The sequence below is a fragment of the Ailuropoda melanoleuca genome, chromosome 10, assembly GCF_002007445.2.
Source record: "Ailuropoda melanoleuca isolate Jingjing chromosome 10, ASM200744v2, whole genome shotgun sequence".
NCBI classification, from domain to species: Eukaryota; Metazoa; Chordata; class Mammalia; order Carnivora; family Ursidae; genus Ailuropoda; species Ailuropoda melanoleuca.
This window is the reverse complement of record NC_048227.1, coordinates 74,728,730-74,753,689: the sequence shown is the minus strand read 5'-3', so window position 1 is coordinate 74,753,689 and position 24,960 is coordinate 74,728,730. Positions and strand designations below refer to the sequence as shown.

General features: G+C 36.8%; 1 pseudogene; it reads right to left on the bottom strand.

The window, feature by feature from the left end:
* Window positions 1-4,886: 4,886 nt before the first annotated feature.
* LOC100481876 lies at window positions 4,887-5,362 on the bottom strand (annotated as a pseudogene).
* Between the last annotated feature and the right edge of the window lie 19,598 nt (window positions 5,363-24,960).

The window sequence follows — 24,960 nt, the reverse complement described above, 5'->3', positions numbered from 1 at the left end:
GATGTGGGGCTCGATCCCGTAACGCCAGGATCACACCCTGAGCCGAAGGCAGATGCTTAACCGCTGTGCCACACAGGCGCCCCCAAATTAAAAAATTTTTAAAAATAAGAATAAAGACTTACACAGATAGTCAAAACCAGGATTTGGGGCACCTGGGTGGCACAGCGGTTAAGGGTCTGCCTTCGGCTCAGGGCGTGATCCCAGGGTTATGGGATTGAGCCCCACATCAGGCTCCTCCGCTATGAGCCTGCTTCTTCCTCTCCCACTTCCCCTGCTGTGTTCCCTCTCTCGCTGGCTGTCTCTATCTCTGTCGAATAAATAAATAAAATCTTAAAAAAAAAACAACAACAGGATTTGCAGTGACTTGAATTCTCAGTACAAGACTATATAAAGGAAGTACTGTAAGAAAGAAAATAAATCCAGATACAAAGATCTGAGAATCAAGAAGGAATGGTATGTTAAAAGAGAATTTACAGAATGGGAGTGGATTATTGCCATCTATACATCCAACATAAGAATTATATCCAGAACATAAAAATAACTCCTACCAACCATTAAGTAAAATGCAGACAACCTAATTTTAAGAGAAGGCCTTAAGCAGGCTTTTCATGTGCAAAGATATCCAAATGGATAATGAGCATATGTAAATGAGCTCAAAATCACAGCAGTCTTTAGGAAAATGCAAATTAAAGCCACAATGACATATACCATTACAAATCCACCAGATGGCTAAAATTTTTAAAAAATGAAAAGAATGAGTTTTGAAGAAAGTGTGGAGCAATCAGAACTCACACATATTGCTGGTGGGAGTTTAACGTGATACATTTGCTTTGGCAAACTGCAGTATCTACTAAAAGCAAGCATATATCTACCTGTGACCCAGAATTTCCACTCTTCAGTATAAATCCANAATTTCCACTCTTCGGTATAAATCCAGCAAAACTGAATGCATTAGCCACCAATAAGATATGTACAAAGATGTTTGTACCAGCCATACTCATAACAGCACCAAACTGGAAACAATCCATGACCTTGAGCTGTAGACTAGACAAATCATGGAAAATGAGGAAGCAACAATGTGCGTGCCATGATACATGCAACAACATGAATATATTTAAAACCATAATGCTGAATGGTAGAGGTCAGACACCAAAGTAGTATATACTGGGGGCGCCTGGGCGGCTCAGTCAGGTGTCTGACTCTTGATCTCGGCTCAGGTCATGACCTGAGGGTTGTGAGATCAAGCCCTGCACTGGGCTCTGTGCTGGGCATGGAGCTTGCTTAAGATTCTCTCTCTCTGCCTCTCCTTCTGCTTCTCCTGCCCTCTAAAAAATATTATATGCTGTATGACTCCATTTATGTTAATTTTAAGAACAGGCAATACTGCTTTATGTTAATAGAAGGGAGTATACTGTTTGCAGCATCGAGGTTGGTAATGGCTGGGACGAGATACTAGAGAGCTTTCTGGGGTACCGGAAATGTTATATATCTTAATCTGTGTTCTGGTTACATGGGCATACACAGAGATATAAAGTCATTGAGCTTTACATGTAACAGTTGTACGCTTCGCTGCATGTATATGATAAAGCAAGAGAATGATAAGAATAAGTTTCAGCATAGTACTTACCCCTGGTGTAAAAGTTGAGGAGGGACTAGGATGGGAACCTAAGGGCCTTCGAGTATATTGGTAATGTTCTATTTCTTATGCGTGTTCGTGGGTCTGTGGATGTTTTTTTATTCTTTATATGTATTTATAGGATATGTATATTATATCATATGTTATAGGTTTTTGTATATATGAAATATTTCATAATAAATATAAGGAAAACACTGGTATTTGACTTGATTCCAACAGAGGAAGTAGATATTCAGCAAACCTCCCTCAATGTACACGTTATAATCGCCTGCAAGCACTTTATCATGTGTAATGTTAGTGAGCACGTATTTTGCTCTGCCTTTGCTCTGCTACTCGGTTAGTAGGCATACACTTTATCTTGCTGGAATGCATTTTTCCCTTGGGATAATCTCATAAATATTTTCATATATTTATCCCACATACTAATAAAAGATAAGAAACACATTTTCTTCAACATGTTTCTTAAAATGCCCCCAAATCTTTTTGTTAAAAATCAATGCCTCCTACGCTGTATGTCAAATTCTTATCTTATGCAGTATTCAAAAGTTAAAGCTAAACTCTTCAGTCAGTGTTATCAAAGTATTTAATAAATAATGGTATTTAGACATTTTTAGACATAACCCTGTATTTAATTGATTTCATTTTATTTCCTTTTGTGCAATATGAGGAAACCTCAAGCTTGGGTTGAATACTTACAATGAATGTTAAGATACATGAAGAATTCTTATTTCTAAGTTAGAGGTTCATAGTGAAATAGTAGCAAAAATGTTTTAAGTGATCATTTCCTTGACTAGACTAATAGTGTGTTATTGGAGGAGAATGGCCAAATCATCTCTCATCTCTCTTTACATGGAAATAATTCCCTGATAATAATTTCGTCTGGATTACTGGTTCCTATATTTAAAGTATTAAAAAGTAAAAGCTATCCATATATTTTTTTCTCATTTAGATTCTAAAAGTCTAAAATATTAATGCACTTTATCAGAGTCTGTTACAAATACGTTTCCTTTATGAAAGTGGGAATTAGACCATATATTTTGTTTTATGTTACCTTTGGTGATTTTAGTCATTGTGGTTTGTGTTTGAGTAACTGAACTATTTCATTTTGGTATGTGTATGGAAAGATGTATTCAAAGTACTACTGCATCCTATTCTCACAACAAAGTCATGGGGAAGAGAAATTTTGAACCTGGGTTTACAAAGTCTTGGAACAACATGATAACCCAGGACTGATAACCCACAAGCCATGAAAATAAGAGGTGCAGCTAAACTTCAAATAAATCTATATATCCAGAACTATTAAAGTGGGGAATAAATAAAACTGCTAACCAGGGGCTTTCAAATTCCATATAGATACTAATACTGGGAGTTTGGGCATAGGAAACTGGAATTTGTGGGTAATCTGGGCAATTCTCCAAATCATAAGTTTTTCTTATATTTTAAAATGGTAATCTATTTACATGCTTGAAAATAATAATAAATGCCCATAATAATAAATAGTGAATCATTTTGTGTGGCAGTTTTAGTTTCAGAGGTTTTCAGTTAAAAAATAGAGATATGATAATAAATGCATGATTTATTACTCTTAAGAGACAATATATTGTGATAAAATGTAAAAAATGGTGTCTACTTGAAATAGATATTTGATTATTAGAAAAAAGTTAAAGAAGGGAACATTAACAAAATAAATGTTAAGTAAAAATTATTAAAAATTAAATGATAACAATTATTTATTTTTTTAATACTTATTATTCTTAAAATCAAATTTTACAACACACAAGGCAATAATTGTCTTCATCCATAATCTTGATCTTTATTCTGCGACAAATATTCCAGGCATAGAAAATGTTGAATTGATGTTGGTTGAATTATTAGGATGAATTTTTAGCGTACATGTTGTTTCCTATAGACTCATTTCCATTTTAACAGGGAAAATATTTTGTTGGCTTGATTTTAGTCTTGCCATTGATATTGCTCAGGCTGTATTAGATTTTAGATCAGTTTCTGTTTTCATGTCGGGGTATTCAACAACATTCCTGTCTTCTTTTTGCATTTCTTCTATTAAAGTAGCTACAAGGAGCTATAGCCTAGAGCAAATATTTAATTACTGGAAATGCCAGGCGACATTAATAAGATACTGTAACATTCCAACTTCTGAGCAAGGTTAACAGTTTTCCTTCATATGCCAAAATTGACAACTAAAAGCTTTCAATGCTTCTGAAACTTGATATTTTGGGGACACTCTTCATCAACTTGTATAATGTAAACTATGCATGTAAACTCGTTAATTTTAATTTTATTTGCAAGAATACCTCACCATTAACAGCAATCAGGGCCACAAACACCCAATTACAACTTGGCAACAGCAACAAGAATGCATGGATGATTAGATTTGACCACGTCTCTCCTACCTGCTCCTGTTCTGATTCATAGATATGTCCACCTTAAAGTTTGATTCAGTTGTGTCAAAACATATGTTTAAACATAAGTTATGAAGAAGGAAGGAGAAGGCCTACGTTTTCCCCTGATTTCTGCAAGTATAAAACTTACTGATATTTATTTTTAAATATTATTTCAAATGTCTTGCTCAATAAACTCATTTTAGGATACCAACCGTGTATGTTATTTCTACAGAGTGTATTTAAACCAATCATAAATGGGAATTTTAGGAAAATTTTTTAATTTGATTTTTATATTGAATAATATGCCCAGAATTGTAATCTGTATTTTAAATTATCCTAATTTATTTTCTCTAAATTAATTAAAAATTTTCCCCATTGGAAAAAAGGAAGCTCAATTTTTATTTTTAAGTGTTTCTGTGACCAATTAGTTTTGTATTCTAACAGCTGGCAGCTCTATTAATTACTTTTAATGATAAAATTACACTGATCTATTTAGCCATTCAATTAAAATAAAAAGCCTAATGATCTTTCAGATTTCATTAACTACTTTTAATGATAAAATTATACTGATCTAGTAATCACATAATTATGGTAAAAAGTCTAAAAATCTTTCAGATTTCATTACCAAGTTTTAGAAATTTTCTGGACAATAAGAATGGCATGGAACTTAAAATATATCGTGTCATTAATTAATTAATACTTGCCTTAATACAAAAGTCAGAACAAATTTTTGAAAAAATGTTCAACCAGATTTATTTTATTTTATTTTTAATTTTATTTACCGTATCATTATTTTTAATGTCCAGCAGTTATAATACGAGGGCCAGAGCTTTCTCCCCAACTCAAGTTTATGCCTTTTCAATTGGCTTATGAGGCAATAGGGATCCTTTTTGTCTAATCTGGTTTTGGGGAAGATTTCATTCAGGTCCTCAATGGTCATCTGATCAAATGGAATTATGTTCTTCATCTTCTCTAACTCTTTTTCATATTCTTTAATCCTGGCCTTTGAGAGAGACAATAAGTCAACACAACTGTTCACATCTTCTTTTTCTTCAGCAACCACTCAAACGGTATATTTATCCTTGGCACAGGAAACTTCAGGGCCTTAAACTTCTTCTCAAAGTCACCTACCAAGTCAGTCTTTGCCATGTTGGCCTTGTAGCAAGCCCAGTCGATAGCAGGTGGTTCTCAGGGAGAGCAGCCAACCTGGAGGTATCTCTTTCCAGGATTTCAGGGCATTAGCAATGGCCTTCTGGTTTTGGGGTATAATGTCCCCAAAAGCTACCCAGTCAATGGTTTTTAGAGCAAGTTTTCACCCAGCCATCTTGAGATCCTTCACCAACCCCAGCGGCCCACAGCCAACAGCAGCAAGAAACAGCTAAACCAAATTTATTTTAATTAATTTATATCACCATTGATATAAAGCAATACAAATTTTAAATTATATGCAGAGTTAATGACAGTAAAAAAAAAGACAAAGAAAAATGGGGCATATTTTTATATATACTTTTACAACATCTTTGTTGAGACATAATTGACATACAATAAACTGCATATTTACAATGGGAGGTTTGATTCATTTGGACATATATTTAAATCCTAAAAGCATCACCTCAGTCAATATGATGAACACATCCATAATGCCAAAAAATTTCCTCATGTACCTTTGCATTTGCTCCTCCTACTTTTCTCTGTCCCTTCTTTCTGTCCCTTTCTGACTGCTTTCTGTCCTCTTCTTATCACTATAAATCAGTTTGCATTTTCCAGACTTTTTATAAGTGGAATCATGGAGTCTATACTTTTTTTTTTTACTTCTGTATTGGTGTAATTATTTTGAGAGTCATACGTGCTATATTGCATATATAAATTGTCTAACCTTTATTTTGCTGAGGAGTGTTCCACTGTGTGGATATACCACAAGGTGTTTATTCATTCACCCATTGATGGACATTTAGATGACTTCCAGCTTTTCACGATGATAAAGAAAGCTACTAGGAGCAACTGTCTGTAACTTCTTCTATGGATATATGCTTCTGTTTCTGATAGGTAACTATCTAGGAATGAAATGTCTGGGTCATACAGTAGGTATATGCTTAACATTTTATGAAACTCTCAAAATGTTTTCCAGAATTATCCTCTGTTCATTTCAGTCAGCTGCATATGAGATTTCCAGTTGTTCCACACCCTTGGTGTGCTCGGTCCTCTGTGTGTGTGTGTGTGTGTGTGTGTGTGTGTCTTGCATGGTGCCACTATGCACAATTTTCAGTTACCATGGTTTAGTTAAATAACACCAAATAATAACAGTCCCCTAACAACACGGTTCAAATTTTAGTATCACAGGCAGTGAGCTAAGTGTACAAGTGCAAACAGGGCTGCTAGCTCCTCGTTCCACAAACCTCCATGTAACATGTACATATTCATCAGTAACTAATCATGTCACTTCTTCTGAAGTAAGTTGGTGGCTGCTCGCTCACGCTGCATCTGTTATTCCTTGTGTTCACACAGGACAGCAAAGCATGTCATGGTGCTGCTCCCTGTCTCCTACGGATAAACTCACCTGGCACTTTAGAAATTAGATAGTTCAAAATGGTGTCAAAGAGGCCAACAAAAATGAAAGTGCAGAAAAGAAATGAAAGGCGGTAACACTGGCAGTGAAATTTGAGTCAGTCGTGAATGCAGTTGGGAAGTCTATCTGACTGCGGGAACGCAGCCGGGGCTGCCATTGGAGAGTCTAGGTATGCAGCCTGAGCCCCCTGGTGACGGCCAACTGAACAGCATCAAGGAGGGTGATGTTCAGGAGGTGGACTGCACAAATCTGCCCATTAGAGGAACTCTCTGGGATATTTCACACCACTGAAAGGATGCAACACTGGAAGCCATCCAAACTTAGAAAGGAAAATGACAATTCACCAAGGTGTGCTCACTCTGTATTGTAAGGGACACGGAGAGAAGGAGGCAAGGACCAGCCACACTATTCTTGATATGTCTTTTACAAAGAAATATGACACCTTAATTCTCAATGTTCCCAATGCTTTCACTTACAGATACTAGACAAATATTAGTGTTACTATTGTTTTTCATTTCCTTATACATTTATAACTGACAGTAATCACAGCGTCAGCTTGTACAATCATTTTTATGGTTCTTCGCCATGTGTGAAGCAAGGACTGAGGCTCTAAATTATAGATGTATATAGTTTAACTTTGGCAATAAATACATCACAGTTTCAAAAATAACTAAGGGGCAGTGGTACGACTGTATTAAAGACAAAGTGTTGCCAAAGTAGGAAATGGATGATAGTAACTCCTTGGGAATGATGTCGTGGAAAGGGAACGTGTCAGGTTAGAGCAGCTAATGGCAAGAGTCAACAGCTTCTTCTCGCTGCACCAAGCTCTCCTGCATCCCAGGGGCCATGTCTATTTCTCATTATTCTAAGGCCATGAAGAGTCATTACCCACGATAAAGTATTACCTTCTCATTATGTCTCAAGTCCATGTACTTCTCGCCATCTCTTGCCTTTACGTGTACTCCTCTTTCATCCCATCTCAATCGGCCTAGTACACTGCAGGGTTCAAACATCTCTGTAAGTTCGGTAAGACTCATTCAAGCAGACACCGTCATTCCCACCTCTTCTCTACACTATATATGGTGCCTATGGTACAATAACGTGTCTTCAGTGTTGTGCATACTTGTGAATATTTTCACTGAGTTCCTGGTATTCAGGTCATTGTATCTGCAATGACACATTGTAGATACACAATACATGTTTTTTAAATGGATGAATCTCAAGGGATGTATACATTCAATTTACTATGTTGCCTTTAACATAGATTTATATCTTAAGCTTTCTCGTCTTCTGAGTGCCTAACATAATAGTTGAATGGAAGTGTGAAATGAAGAACTTTGTTCACTGATGAATAAAAGTCAGACTTGACCAGTAGGGCATTGTTCAAGACGACATGTGACCCATGAGCCATTTTTCTAAGGCTTGTGAAAAATGAGAGAATTAAAGAATTGGTGATACTGTATTTAAAGCATTTTGCCCAAAGTATAAATTTAGTGTACCTATATGAAAATTTGATAAGCACAGACAGCATTGATTTTTGTTGTTGTTGTTTTTTCTTTGAATGCTAACATAGCTTTACTGGAATTAGATAAAAAAAAGATTTAAGGCCGGGGGCGCCTGGGTGGCTCAGTCGTTAAGCGTCTGCCTTCGGCTCAGGGCGTGATCCCCGAGTTCTGGGATCGAGCCCCACATCAGGCTCCTCCGCTGGAAGCCTGCTTCTTCCTCTCCCACTCCCACTGCTTGTGTCAAGCAGTCTCTCTCTGTCAAATAAATAAATAAAATCTTTAAAAAAAAAAGATTTGTGGCCAAATCAGTGCCAAAGATAAAATGGTTATTTGTTACAATAAAAAATATTAGACTGTAAATTTAACACATTATAAGTATTTTACCCTCTACATCTTAGGTTTAAAATAGATAAAGCTGAAAATTTCACAGAAATGATAAGAAAAAGCAATTCTGTAGTTATAATGGCTGATTTTTAATATACCATCTCTACAGTGGAACAAGCTGATTTTTAAAGAAGTTTTGATTAACTTGTGATCAAGTTAATCAAACGGACATATAGAGAACACATTCTTTGTACAAGTATCTACATACTGGGTCATGAGGCAATCTTTCAAAGGATTGAAATAATACAGAATATGTTACTTGTACTAAGACCGAATAGAACTACACTACAATCCAGCAATTGCACTACTAGCAATTTACCCAAAGAGTACAAATATACTAATTCGAAGGGTGACATGCACCTCGATGTTTATAGCAGCATTATCTACAATAGCGTTGATTGTGAAGTCAGAGTGGACTGAATTCAGATCCACTTTGTCACTTACTAGTTGTATGACCACAGGAACAGGAGTCCATTTCTTTACCAGCATTTGAATTATGCTAGTAGACATCATCCACTTCCTGACAGTTTTTAATTGGTATTGAACTTTTTATTTTTTACTTGTAGATTGACCATGAAAAATATAAAACATACTTTGTTGCCAAGTAATTATTAGCTATTATTATTTCTCTGTATGTGTATAAGCCCACATACACTGCCAAGATTGAAGCCTGCTGCTGTTTCTATTGCCTGATTTCAAACAGTTAAGTAAAATAAACAATGGTTCGTAATCCATCCATACCATTTTTATCAGTTAAAATGATGGAGAGGCACGCCTGGGTGGCTCAGTCCATTAAACGTCTGCCTTTGGCTCAGGTCATGATCCCAGGGTTCTGGGATCGAGCCCCACATTGGGCTCCCTGCTCAGTGGGAAGCCTGCTTCTCCCTCTCCCTCTCCCCCTGCTTGTGTTCCCTCTCTTCCTGTGTCTCTTTCTGTCAAATAAATATAATCTTTAAAACAAATAAATAAATAAAATTAAATAAAATTAAATAAAATAAAATTAAATTAAATTAAATAATGGAGAGTCTATAGCAGGAGTCTTAAAATGTTAGTTTAGGGGCGCCTGGGTGGCACAGTCGTTAAGTGTCTGCCTTTGGCTCAGGGCGTAATCCCAGCGTTCTGGGATTGAGCCCCACATCAGGCTCCTCTGCTAGGAGCCTGCTTCTTCCTCTCCCACTCCCCCTGCTTGTGTTCCCTCTCTCGCTGGCTGTCTGTCTCTGTCAAATAAATAAATAAAATCTTTAAAAAAAAATGTTAGTTTAACTTTTAGAGCTAAAGTTGGCAAAATTAAGTCCAGTCTCCTGTGTTTAGCAAAGTTACCACCCTTCTCATGACAAGTAAAGCAGCCGAACACTCTTTAGTGTTTCAATGTATTAAATTCTATAGCTCATAGACCAAAAGTGGTATGTAATAGTATATGTATTTTATATCTATACTATATAAATGTATTAAAACTAATGCTTAGATTGCAGTTTATGTTGTTTCCCATATTTATTTTATTATTTTATTTTTTAAAAGATTTTAAAATTTGTTTTAGTTGGAAGGAGCAGGGGGGAGAGAGGGAGACTGTGAAGCAGACTCCCCACTGAGCAAGAAGCACGAGGACGCAGGGCTTGATCTCACGACCCCAAGATCGTGACCTGAGCTGAAATCAAGAGTCGGACGCTTAACTGAGCCCCACAAGTGCCCCTATTTTATTTTTTTTTATTTTAAAATATAATGTAAAAATACATAATTTTATTTATAAATATATTTTATTTTAAGAGTTAAATAACATTAGAGGGGATGCCTGGGTGGCTCAGTCATTAAGCATCTGCCTTCAGTTCAGGTCATGATCTCAGGATCCTTGGATTGAGCCCTGCATTGGGCTTCCTATTCAGTGGGGAGTCTGCTTCTCCCTCTGCCCTTCCCCCCGCTACTACGCACTCTCTCTCTCAAATAAATAAATAAAATCTTTATTAAAAAAGAATTAAGTAACATTATTTTTTTTTCAGACAACATGTACTATTTTATTGAGCCTGGAAATATTTCAATACAGAAGTAGGAGGTCTGGCAAGGGGCAGATGGCAGACATGCTGGCCCTTGAGCACAGACATACCAGAGAAATCACATCATCAACAGCTGGACAGATCGCTGAGAAGGACAATTTGTAGAGCTTGTAAAAAGCTATTTTATTATTTTATTTTATTTTATTTTNTTATTTTATTTTATTTTTTTATTTTATTTTATTTTATTTTATTTTATTTTATTTTATTTTATTATTTTTTACTTAATTCACAATACCTGCCAAAACTTTTGTCATGTAACTGAAATCGAAGAAACAATGGAAAGAAGAGAGGGGTTGATTAGAGGATTGACCACTAGGTGTTGCTAGTCATCTAGTTTATAAATCTAAGCAGCTTTTTCTCAAAATCTTGCTTCTCCCTTTTCTGCATCAGTGCTTTACTTTTTTTATTGAAGCATAGTTGGCATACAATGTTATTTTAGTTTCAAGTGTACGGCATAGTGACTCGACAATTCTATACTTTTTGCTTCTTCACAAATGTTTTCCAGACACAATATTTAATCCAATGCCAACTTTCAGTAAAATCAGAGCTTATAAAAAGCTAAAACTCACAACATCTCAAAGTTTAAAAAAATACTTTGAACTCTCCAATCTCTTTTAATTATATCTTAAAAGGTAAGACTTTATACCATCCAAATCCGGAATACAGTTATGATATCTAAAAAGTGATTCTTAATATAATTTTTAATGTATAACCTGCCTCCTTCCATACCCATGTTAATTTGGGTATTTTTGCCATGAGGATTACAAATGATTCAGTTATGTTTTAACTTGGCTCAACAGGGCACATTTATTCTGGAACTATGCTAAATGAGTAAATTTCAAACTTGCAATTATAGTGTGCTTCTGTTTCTTCCTTTGCTACATAACCCAGGAGATGGGGAAAGCCAGGAACAGAGCACTAGGATTTGGGGAAAAGATTTTTGACTATGTCTGAAATCTACAGAACCTGATGGGCAAAATTCTGGTAAAACCAGTTGTGATTATAGCTTCCATTGGTCAGGCATGGTTTTGTGTTTAACTTTTTTTTCTGTTCAACAGCAGTGGAGGCAGCAAAAGTAATGAGCCCCAGGAAAGGAATAGAGAGGCTACATATTAGCCTCTGGGTCAGTCAAAGGGTATGTTCCAGGGCCCTGCTGTCTAAGCACCCCACAGAGAGAGCAGGGTGATTGTAGGGGAGCCATAAAGGTGCCCAGTAACTGTTGTTGCAAAAACATCAGAAGACATTTCTAGAGGAAGTCACACTTTTTTAAAATTATGTATCACAATGACTGATATCTGTGATTAAACTTCTAATTTGTTACCCATCCATGCCAAACAATGTAAAATATATCAAAGAATCTGGAGAACATGTAGAAATAGGTGCTTTGCAGAAAATTTAAATCAGACAACACTGTCCTTTAAGGTAACGGAGCCACTATGAAGTGGTATTTATCTCCGGTAGTAAGAATCCACTGTGATAGGTCCTTTAGAAAAAGATTTTTTATCAAGATTATAGGAATGAGTGTTGCAATTCACAAAGACAGGCCAGCTTTTTGCTTATTCTGCTTCATAATATTCAAATATATAAAAAAAAGGATAGAAATAAATGCAAACTGATTGATTTTCCTGAGTCTCATCTTCCCTAATTTTTGAGTAGGAAAATGAGATAGTACCTGCCATCAAATCAGGTACATGAGTTCACCCAGTAGACTGAATATTTTGGGAGATGTTGGTGACTTAAGCTTCATTCTTTGGAAATACGAAATGTGATGATTAAAACTTTAAATTTCTAAAGATTTTCTCATCAAATGTTTAATTTTTACTTTTCCCCCCCATATAATAATACTCAATATAATGGAATACCAGGTAAAACCAATGTTTAGAGCCTTGACTAAATAATGCTGAAAACATAGAGTTAAAAAGCAAAGAAGCTGAGGCAAAATTTCTGCTAGCATCTGGTAATCTTTCAAGTAGAGCTGCTTTGCTAAAACCAAGAATGTGAAGCATCATTGAGAAAGAACTTGAATTCCCTCCTAAACAGTTTTCAAGTGGCAATCCACCCAAATGTTAGCTTTTCCAGTCCAAAAGACAGGATTTCTTCAAGGGAAATCTTAAGTAAAAAAATAAATATTAAGGTGAGTGAATATTGTGCAACTGTGCAAATCCTTACACAGATCCACTTGACTCTCTAGGCATGCAGCAGGAGCTTTCCTTGTAAATGCTTGTGTGCTATTATTTCTGCCATTAATTTCCACTAGACGAAATCCTATTCATCCTTTAAGACTGGGGATATATGTAAGGGCGCCTGGGTGGTTCAGTCGTTAAGCGTCTGCCTTCGGCTCAGGGCGTGATCCCCAAGTTCTGGGATGGAGCCCTGCATCAGGCTCCTCGCGGGAAGCCTGCTTCTTTCTCTCCCACTCCCCCTGCTTGTGTTCCCACTCTCGCTGGCTATCTCTCTCTCTGTCAAATAAATAAAAACTCTTTAAAAAAAAAAGACTGGGGGTATATGTAATCTTTCAGGAAGCTTCCTTGTGCCCCCAGAGCTGAGTTAATCACTTCCTTTTCCTCCATACTTCTCACTCCATAGGGACTATCTATTTACCTGTTTATTTTTCCTATAGGGGAAAAAATATCTTTTTCCTCTACTCTTTCAAATTCTTGACTGCAACCCCTATAATAAAAGACAGGAAAACAAAGAAAAAGCATGTGCATTTATTATTTTTAAAGATTTATTTATTTATTTATTTTGGAGAGAGAGTGACACAGAGAGAGCGAGCAAGCAGTGGGAGGGGCAGAGGGAGACAGAGAGAGAGGGAGAGAATATCCAGCGGACTCCCCACTGAGCCTGGAGCCCCTTGCCAGGCTCAATCCCATGACTCTGAGAACATGACCTGAACTGAAACCAAGAGTCCAACGTTCAACTGACTGAGCCACTGGGTGCCTCAATGAATTTATTTAATATAAGTTTTACACGGCAGGAGAACCTTCATACGGAAATGAAAATCCAAAGAAATGGTTTAACTTGAGTGATTTTATGCTAGGTTCGATGAAGAAAGGAAAGTTATAACAGGACAAAAGATATGAGGTAAATATGCTAAACTGAGGGAAATTTCATAACAGGACTGTTCAGATTCCTCTCTGTCCCTTGTCTTCAAATATAAGGATGTTCCTTTCCTCTTGGGATAGAAAGGATGCCTCTCCTCTGAGGGTTGTGTGACTTGCTTTGGGGGAAAGTCAGAAAATCCTTCCTGCCACAGCCATTTCTCAAATTCCTTCAGCCTGAAATATTTAACATTCTAAGGTACCACATTTTGGGGTAGTGTGTCCTGAACCTCACCATTCCATGTAGTGAACAAGGATTTGATTCTCATTGTTCTCCACATCTCCAAGTCTCTAACCAGCTAGCACTGTATCCCTTACACAGTAGCTGCTTAATTCCTGCTTCTTAATGTTGAATAAACAATAACATAACCCAGATGACAATGCTTGCTCTCCCTTTGGAATCTGATGCTAATAGCACACATCCTTTGCCTCCCCCCTAGGAGACACTTGGTAAGCCTTCGGTGCTCCCCCTTTCCCTTTTAGTAGGCTTTATTTTTATTTATTTATTTATATTTTTTATTATAGTAATATTTTTTATTATATTATGTTAGTCACCATACAGTACATACCCGGTTTCTGATGTAAAGTTCCATGATTCATTAGTTGCATATAACACCCAGTGCACCATGCAATACGTGCCCTCCTTACTACCCATCACCAAAGTAGGCTTTATTTTTAGAACAATTTTAAGTTCACAGGAAAATGGTTTGGAAAGTACAGAGAGTTCCCATATACCTCCGTAGTTGTACAGCCTCCGCCGTTACCAACACCCCGTACCGGAGTGGTACCTTCGTTATCATCGATGAACCAACACTGACACATAATTATCACCCAGAATTCATAGTTTACACTAGGGTTAACTCTTGGTGTTGGACATTCTATAGATTACGACAAATGTATATGACTATTATAGTATTGTATAGAGTAGCTTAATTGCCCTAAAAATTCTCTAAGCTCCACCTATTCATCCCGCCTTCCACCCTAACCCCTGTTTTACATTTAGATCCATTGTGAGTTAATTTTTGTAAAGGGTGTTAAGATTTGTGTCTAGATTCACTTTTGTGTATGTGAATGTCCAGTTTTTTCAGCACTATTTGTTTAAAAAGGCAATCTTTTTTTTTTCACTGTATTGCCTTTACTCCTTTGTCAAAGACCAGTTGATATATTTTTATGGTTTTTTCTGATTCTCTATTCTGTCCCATTGATTTGTCTATTGTTTCAGCAATACCGCACTGTCTTGACTACTGTAGTCTTACAGTAAGTCTTGAAGTCAGATAGTGTCAGTCCTCCAACTTTGTTCTTCTTCAATATTGCGTTGGTCAATGCTTTTTTCAATCTTCCACAGCTGCTGATCAAACACAGGAGAGTAGAAGAATGAGTTTATAAGTATATTTAGTAAGGACAGCACAGTCTTCATAAAAGCATTTCGAGGCATGGAGTAAATCACAGGGTTGCTGGCACACAGAAAAGAGGAAGAGATGAAGATGACAGATAGATCAAGACACAGAGGACACAAAAGCAAAAGTGAAACTCAGCAGAAGTCTTCCGAAAGCCACAATTGGATGATAAAGGAGATGGTCAGTGATTTGAAGAAATTGGATAGAGAACCATAAACCAAATAGATATAAATATGACTGCAATATTTTGTTCTAACTTAAAATTGTCTGTGTATCAGCTAGCGTTCGGTTCTTAGCCATAGCCTTCCCTTGGCTTGGTTAGTTAGAATTCAGCTTTGTCCTTGTCTTAAACACACAATGCCTTATGTTTTCCTGTATAAGTTTCTGCAAATGAAGCAAAATTTAAGGATCCTTCGAAAGTAGTCTGAGGGCATAATCCTTTTAGACTCCACCTCACTAAACTTTTATAGTTTATTTTTAATATGACAGCATTTTTTTGAAATTCTCTTCCATGGACTTTTCAGAATTGGCAAAAAACCCCAAAAAACAAAAGAACACCCCCCCCACATTTCGTCATCTATGTATAAAATATTTGATTACATTAAATAAATTATTCCTATAACAAATAAAATTGGCATTAAAAATAGGTTCAAGGCCACCTGGATGGCTCAGTCAGTTGAGTGTCCAGCTCTTGGTTTCAGCTCCGGTCATGATCCCAGGGTCTTGGGATCCAGCCCTGTGTTCTACTCTGAGCTCAGAGGGGAGTCTGCCTGGGCTTCTCTCTCTCTCTGCCTCTCCCCCCCCACACCAAAAAGTAAATAAACAAATCTTTAAAAAAATAGGTTTGAGGAAGTCACGTGAAATGTAAAAACTGCAAAGATAGAAAATTTTTTTGTTGTTTTGTTTTGGTTTGGTTTGGCATAATATCCTTCCCTATCAACTTCTACAATAATTCAACGTAAATACATTTGTTTGCTAGATTTAATCAGCTAGGGCAAACTGATGACTGATGGTTATGATTACATTTTGCACCTAACTTTTGCTCCATAGCTTGAGGACAGCTGAACTTGAATTTCAGCTCCCATGAATCCAGTGCAGTAAATCTCAGCCTCAAAAAGCAGCCAAGTCAGAGATCCCCTAGACTCACAAAACTGTATTTCTATCTATATAGTGTCTTTTACTCAAATAAGTCATCCTTAACTTTGTACTCTCGCCTATATTTGTCATTCCTTTACTCCTTTTGGTAAATATTTCCATTTTAACTTTTATTACTTTGATTTTCTTCATGTTAATTGAATTTATGAATGGTATATTTTTAATTAATATTTTTATCATTTTGTGTTTTAGCATTATAAACTATTATTCTCTATCATGGTTTTAATCTTGTGTTCTATGAATTTATTTTATCATTTAAACACGTTACGTAGTCACTTGGCTCATTTATAAACAACAGCATGTATCAGCATTCCTCAAACACACATGCCTGGATTTATATATTCATGCAAACAGTAAAACCTCCTTTGTTTGTTGCTTTTGATTTGATCCAGGTTGTGGTCTAGAGTAATACATAATTTCTCCCCCAAATCTGGATACTTTGGAAGTGAAAAGTTGCCAGGCAAACTCCCTGTTAGCAACCTAGGATGTATGGATACACTATTTCTAATACATATGTAGCTCACTCTGGAGAGTTGATGGCAAGCTCCAGATTAGGTCCTTGTCAATACCTAATTTTGATAGCACACACACTTCCAGTGTTATATGCTAACAAGCAGTTTTGTATTGTGTTTATATGTTGTATGTTAGGGGGTGATTTTCTAGGTAACCTTGTTTGGCTCTTGTACATTGCCTTGTTTGTCATAATGCTCATTTTTATTCAAGAGTGTTCTGATCATATTATAGTTCTGTGATCAAGAATATTCAGATATGCAGACATTTGCTTTCCATTGCATCTTCAAGAGTCATAGGCAGAAATTGGTAATAAATGGACTTCTAAAAAATGTCCTTGTAATTTTTTGTTTTAGGAGGGAGAGTATGACTGCTTTTTCACAAGTTATTTTCTGCCTATTTTGACTTCTGAATACTGTATAATATTTTCTGCATTTTGCCTCCTCAACAATTATTATATAGGTAAATTAGAAAATTTAACGATATTTCGGCAGAAAAATATAAGAATGAAAGTGTGTTTTTATATCAAGTAGAAATGATGATTTAGAGTAATATAAGAATCTGATATTATTCATCATTAAAAATAGTTGCCAACAACTCCCAGGGACAAACTATATACAGTCTGTTAGTTCCTAGTAAGTCATCAAATTCCTAGAAGATGCCTGTGAATGCTAAACCAAGGGGGAGAATCTGATTAATATTTATGTAACAGTAGAATCCCTCTCCCTGGAAATTTTACACATATAATTTTACGATGTTATAAATGAGGGCGAACACCATTTGTGGTTGTCATGTATATGTAAACCTGTTATGTTTAAAACAGAGGAAAGCGTTTCAGTGATATTAAGTATGTATCTGGAAGAATGAGCTGAAGTGCTTTCGAAGTGGATCAGTATTCATAATGGATAGAACCAGATTTGGGGGCATGCTTAAGTGTTTTTTCTGCAAGAAGGACAGCACTTGTGAGAACTGAGGAAAAAATACAGCATTTAATCTAATAATATCCCCCTAAAACCTGGTTATGTAAAAGCGTAATAAGCCTATGTTTTCATAATCAAACTTAGACCATGCGTTTGGCCAACAAATGTTCAGTTTTAAGTACCGCAAATAGTTTCTGATCAACTCTACAAAAACCAATTTCACCATCATATCTATACAAAGGGAGTTAGCCTTGGTGGATTTGAAATTTCAATTAACCTAAACACCTCTTTCTCCATCCTTCAAGATGTGTGGCTATATGTTTAATTTATGAAGAAAGGAATGGATGAGTATATGTTAATACTTTGTTGAAAAGAATTAATAATGATACATCACACTATAGTAATGGTATTACTACAATAATAATTTACATTTTCATTATGGGAATCTCAATTAGAAAAATGTGAAGTGGAATGCACCAAATACCTTACTTATTTTTAAATACAAACAATTGGGAACATCTGGGTGGCTCATTTGTTGAGCGTCTGCCTTCGGCTGAGGTCATGATCCCAGGGTCCTGGGACTGAGTCCTACATTGGGCTCCCCCCGCATGGGGCTCCCCCTGCATTAGGCTCCCTGCTCAGTTGGGAGCCTGCTTCTCCCTTTCCCTCTGCCTGCTGCTTCCCCTGCTGTTCTCTCTCTCTCTCTCTGTCAAATAAATAAAATCTTTTAAAAAAATACAATTGTTCTCTTAAATTCAAAAGTAGTTAAAATACATTTTTTTTTTGCTGTTGGAAAGAATGAATGGTAGCTAATTTTTGTTACAGTTTTGTTGTATATACATACAGTCGACCCTTGAACAACATAGGGATTAGGGGTGCCAACTCACCGCATGGTTAAAAAGACAATTATCATATGGTTTCACTCATCTATGGAACATAAGAAATAGGAAGATTGGTAGGAGAAGGAAAGGAAGAATGAAGGGGGGGTAAACAGAAGGGGGAATGAACCGTGAGAGACTGTGGACTCTGGGAAAGAAACTGAGGGCTTCAGAGGGGAGGGGGTTGGGGGATTGGGATAGGCCAGTGATGGGTATTAAGGAGGGCACATATTGCATGGTGCACTGGGTGTTATACGCAAATAATGAATCATGGAACATTGCATCAAAAACTGGGGATGTACTGTATGGTGACTAATATAACAAAATAAAAATTATAATTAAAAAATCCACATATAACTTGATTCCTTAAAAACTTAATTACTAATTGTCTATTGTTGACCAGAAGTCTGTACATATTTTGCATATTATATGTAACAAATACTGTATTCTTACAATAAAGTAAGCTAGAGAAAAGAAAATGTTATTAAGAAAATCATGAGGAAGAGAGAATACATTTACATTTACTGTTCTGTATTCATCGGTACCATAAGTTTGCATCATCCGTTTGCAAGACGAATCATCTGTCTGTCAATACCTACATCAGTACTGCCTATGATTGTCGATGTCATATGTATTACTAACACTAGATATAAAAAATATAAAGATAGCATGAAAAAGAAATTTACATTTATTTACAGGTAAATGATTCAATCATTGATAATGAAGAAGCAATATTATTGCTTCATGGTAGCCTAGTGTAATTGATACAATTTCTTCATGGTAGCCTCTCCTGTATACTTGTGAATGAATCATTCTGGCATACGCTATTATAGTCATATTCATAATACAATACTGAAAACATTGTTACACTTTTTAACAATACACTTACCTGTGATGATAGGCTGATACATAGTTTTTCCAATTATAAGAGAGAGAGGCATACTGTACAGCAATGTAATTCTTTAAAAGCAAAGATATAAAACAGTGAGAAAACTATACATTTTTGATTTTATATTAAATATCATGCACCTTATGCCTGTGTCAGGATAGGCTCTGCGCTTCCATACAAGCCTTACACATGATGTTCTATGTGATAAACACTGATGAAAATGATGATGACACAATGTGTCCCGTAGAGTTCTTGCCATGCAGTTACTAGATTTTCACACAAAGGCAGTCACAACCACACAAGTTTATGAACAGGTAAGTCTATTTATAAGCATGGCAAGATGATTATTTACTCTTCATTAAGTGGAGTGACTCATCATCAAGATCTTCATCCTCTTCATCTTCGCATTGGGTGGGTTGAGGAGGAGGAAGTGGTAGAGGAGGAAAGGGATGTCTCAGGGATGGCAGAGAGGCAGGCACACTCGCTGTAACTTGACAGAAATAAATCATAGTCTTTGTCTGACTTTTCTCTTTTTCATTTCTCTAAAAATGTTTCTAGATGATACCATTCCTTCTTCCATTGTCTGCTTTAGTTTCAGTGTCCATATCAGAGAAGAGTCCATGTCATAAAAGGAGTCAAAAGCAGTCTTAAATAATCAGAACCCTTCTGCCAGATTGTCTAACGTCAATTTGTTTTCTGGCACTGCTTCTTCTATGTCTTCTTCCTCGTCATCTGGCACAGGCTTGGAAGCATTCATCTCCATCAAGTCGTCTTCCTGTAATTCTTCTGATGGGGTGTTAATTAGCTCTTGAATTTCTCCAAGATTGTATCTTGAAACTCTTTACTAACCCACCCTTTTCTTTTTCCATATCCATGCTCTCTTTCATAATATTCTTGAGTGGCTCCATCATAAATCTTCTGAAGTCATGCACAGCATCTGGACACAATTTTCTCCAGTAGTAATTTGTTGTTTGGGGGTTGATGGTTTTCATGGCTTTTTCTATAATGATACTGGTATCTTCGGTAGTGCAATCCTTCCAGACTTTCATATTATTTTCTCCACAGGGGTCTGTTCCCTAACATCGACAATCCTTTCCATAGAGTACTGTGTATAATGAGGCCCTCATGACTCCCTGATCTACAGGCTGAACTGGAGACATTATGTTTGGAGGCAAGTAAACCATTTTGATACCCTTGGTGTTGAACTCATAAGGTTTCTGAGTGATCAGAGGCATTGTCCAATATCAAAAAAACTTTAAAAGACAGTCTCTTACTGGCAAGGTACTTCTTGACTTCAGGGCCAAAACATCAATGGAACCAGTCCAGAAACAGTGTTCTTATTGTCCAGGCCTTCTTGTTGTACAACCACAAGAGTGGTAGCTGGTGTTTATTTTTTCTGTTCAAGGCTTGGGGGTTAGCAGCTTTATAGATAAGGGCAGTCCTGATCGTAAACCCAGCCGCATTTCCACAAAACAGTAGAAGTAGGCTATCCCTTCTTGCCTTAAATCCTGGTGCTCACTTCTTTTCCTTACTAACAAATATACTTTGTGGCATTTTTGCCAGTATAGGACATTTTTTTTTGTCTGTATTAAAAAGCTCTTCAGGCAAATATCCTTTCTCTTGAATGATTTTTTCCCCCCATCCCTTCCTCAATGATTTTCTTAACAGCATCTGGGAACTGTGTGCTGCCTCTTGGTGAGCAGAAGCTGCTTCTCTTGTTATGACATATTTTAGGCCAAAACTTTTTCTAAAATTATCAAACCATCCTTTGCTGACATTAAATTCTCCTGCTTTAGATCCTCCACCTTCCTTTTGCTTTAAATGTCGTATAATAGCTTGGCTTTTTCTCAAATCAGAGTCTATAGGTATCCCTTTATTATAGCAATCCTGCACCCATAGAAAAACTGCATTTTCAATGTGAGATAAAAAGGTATTTTTCCAAAAGTGCAAGGTTTTCATTCTAAAGCTGGTGTAGCTTTATAGCAGTAGTTACAATTTAATATTGCATTTTCACATTTGTTTACATTTCTCTCTACTGGGAAAGGCGGCGGTCTGTAAGTATAAATTTTGATAAACTTTAAATTTTATAATAGATCTGTGTATTTTTTATGGGACTAAATGATAAAATAGGCTAGTATCTACATAAATTTTATGCATTCATGGTATACCTAACTTTTCCTTAATTTTTGTCAATATTTCTAGGCTATATAGTTCATCTGTGAGCATTTTAAAATTGTTGAAAATCTCCAAAAAATTTTCCAACATATTTATTGAAAAAACATTCACATATAAGTGGACCTGCACAGTTCAAACCGTGTTGTTCAAAGGTCAACTATAATTTGTTTCTTTTTATTAGTGCATGGTATTCTGTGGCAGAGAGGGACCGCCTGTTTTTCCGTTTATTCACTGAAGCTAGTTGGGTTTTTAGCTATTATGGCTTGGGGCTATTGCAAATAATATTGCTGTGAATATCTGTGTACAACTTTCTGCATTAAAATAAATAATCATTTTCCTGGTATGTACCTAAGAGTTTAATTGCTGAGTCATAGGTCTATAGTAAGTCCATCTTTAGTTTTATTTTTTTTTAAATATTTGTTGTTTCATTTGAGAATAACAGCAAAAGTAAACCCACTACATGTTAACATAACTCATTTTTATTTTATTTTTTAAATTTAAATTCGGGGCGCCTGGGTGGCACAGCGGTTAAGTGTCTGCCTTCGGCTCAGGGCGTGATCCCGGCGTTGTGGGATCGAGCCCCACATCAGGCTCCTCTGCTATGAGCCTGCTTCTTCCTCTCCCACTTCCACTGCTTGTGTTCCCTCTCTCTCGCTGGCTGTCTCTATCTCTGTCAAATAAATAAATAAAATCTTTTAAAAAAATAAATAAATAAATAAATTTAAATTGAATTAGCCAACATATAGTAAGCACATCATTAGTTTTTGGTGTAGCGTTCAATGATATGATTCATTAGTTGCGTGTAACACCCAGCGCTTCTCACATTATATGCCCTCCTTAATGCCCCTCACCCAGTTACCCCATCCCTCCACCCACCTCCGTTTCCACAGCCTTCAGTTTGTTTCCCAGAGTTGAGAGCTACCGAAAGATTTCCCAAAGTGGTTGCTCCATTTTACGTTTCCAACAACAACATATGAAAGGTCAAATTTCCTACATCCTCACTAGCATTTGTGTTACTTCTATTTTTTACTTTAGCCATTATAATGGGCATTTAGTGATATCTCATTGTGGTTTTAATTTTCAATATCTTCAATGGCTAATGATGTTAAACATTTTTGCATGTGCTTATTTGACATCTGTATCTCTTCTTCAGTAACATGTCTGATCATGTCTTTTGCCCATTTTTAATGGGATTGTTTGCTGTTGAGTTTTGAGAATTTTTCAAAATATATTCTCAATACAAGTCCTTTGTCGGATATGTAGTTTGCAAATGTTTTCTCTTAATCTGTAGTTTATCTTTTCACCTTCATAACAGAATCTTCCATGGAAATGCATTTTTAAATTTTGTTGACTCCAATTGATGAATTTTCCTTCTATGTCTTATCGTTTTATCTTCTTAATTGAATCTTTCACTTTTTTTTTTTTTTTATGTTTGGAAAGCTGCGATATACCAATCTGGAGTGGCCTGCCTCTTTCTTCCATCTTTCCCTGCTCTCCTTGTATGTTTCAGAGGACACGGAGGAAGCTCCTGAGAGGGTTGTGAACCGACAACATCTCAAAGACAGTCATCTCTCCTACCTTCTTCACCACGGCAGGCCAGTGCTGAGACAGCACCAAGAATAAAAGTCACCACTCAATAAATACCTGTCAAATTAGGTGTGAGGCTTAAGAATGATTTTCTGATGAAAAGTTGCTTACCAACTGATCTGTTATCAGTTCAATTCAGCATTTCAAGGGATCTAATAACTTTTGCAGGACACTGTGTTACCTCCTACCTGTGAGTTAGGGAAGCAGGAAGTGGCAGGTGGGTTAGACTAGAGAGGATGGCTGGAGCTGTTGGAGAAGCTTTTTGTCCTCATTGATTCTTCATTTGTGTCCTTCTCAGTGTCTAGAAAGTGCTCTGGCTTAGAAGCTCTTTATTTCTGCTCCCTCACAGGGTACCATGGTTTCCACTCTAGACTCTATGGCTTTGGCCACCTTTGCTCAGCATCACGTTTTCATATGGGACTGAGCAAGATGGTGACTTGGGCCCCAGTATCCAAAAGAGCTATAAAGAGTTCAGTACCTCCTTGCCTTTGGAGTTCCTCAGTATGTGGAGAGCTGTTGTTTCTATTAGGCACGAGGAGACTTTGGCCCCACCTCTAATCCTTGGAGCAGCTGAGGTCAGTCAGAGAGGAAGCAGGGGATTGATGGGATCCAGGGAATGGGTCTCCAAACCAGCAAGAAGTCATATTTACCTTCAAGGTGGAGCAGAATAGTACACTTATAGTTTTCAACCCACTTAAAGCTTTTTTTTTTTTTTGAACGACTTACCCTGTTTTACTATCTGGAAAGAAAATATAACCAAAAAACAACAAAATCAAAAAACCTTCATAGACTTTTGATGTTTTAACCCATACAAATCCCTAGACCAGATCTTGGGACTCCCTGACCTGTTCTCCAGCCTGGAGAGGAGCACAAGCAATGAACTTCTAATGTTTTCTTTCTGCACAAAATCAGCACTAACTTGGGTATCTGTAGATGTGTTCTTGCCCCACTTGGAAAGAAAAACCAAAAGTCTCCCTTAGGCTACTTGTTTTGACCACCTTCAACCACTTTCTTCCATTAAAGGAAAAACAGTAGAGTCTTATATATTGCCCAGTTGATGATACAGTTTGGTTAACATGTCCACTATGTCCATCAGCTCTCTGTCCCTTACAGAATCTCTTCCTTATATCCAAGAATTATTTCATAGTATATGTATAATTTTGTATTCTATTATTTCATGTATATACAATTTTTGACAGGAAACAAGGTGCCTCTGGATCAGAAAACAGACATTCATCACTCATAGAACATCCTGGTGCCAGCTCCTCATGCCCTAATTTCCATGGGGTGTTGTAATGAGGGGTGCCCTGAGGTCACACCGCAGGAGAGGAATGCTGAGATTGTAAGACTTGGAACTGACACAGAGCAGCTGGCATGCAGCTCATGCAGGCAACAGAGAGAAAGAGAAGCCCCGCCTTTACATGGAAGCGAAGGCAGGGGGTGAGGTGAAAGAAGGTAAAATTCTTCCACTACATATTCAAATTCCTTGTGTTCATTAAAGATTAATTTTTTTTGACGGTAATCCTTTGTTTGACTTCTCAAAGACAAGCATCTCTCCCACTTTGTTCACCATGGCAGACCAACGGCGAGGCAGCATCAAGAATAGGGACACTGCTCAATAAATATCCACTGAATGAAGTCGAGGTTTGGGATTAATTATCTGATAAAGCATTCCCTGGCAACTCACTGTGGTTATAATGAACACACAACACACACATATAGAGAAGGGCTGGGCCTGCATGAGCCAGTAGCCTGCATGTTCCCAATGATGGTCCATGATCAGGTTATAGTAGTGGTTCTGAACTGA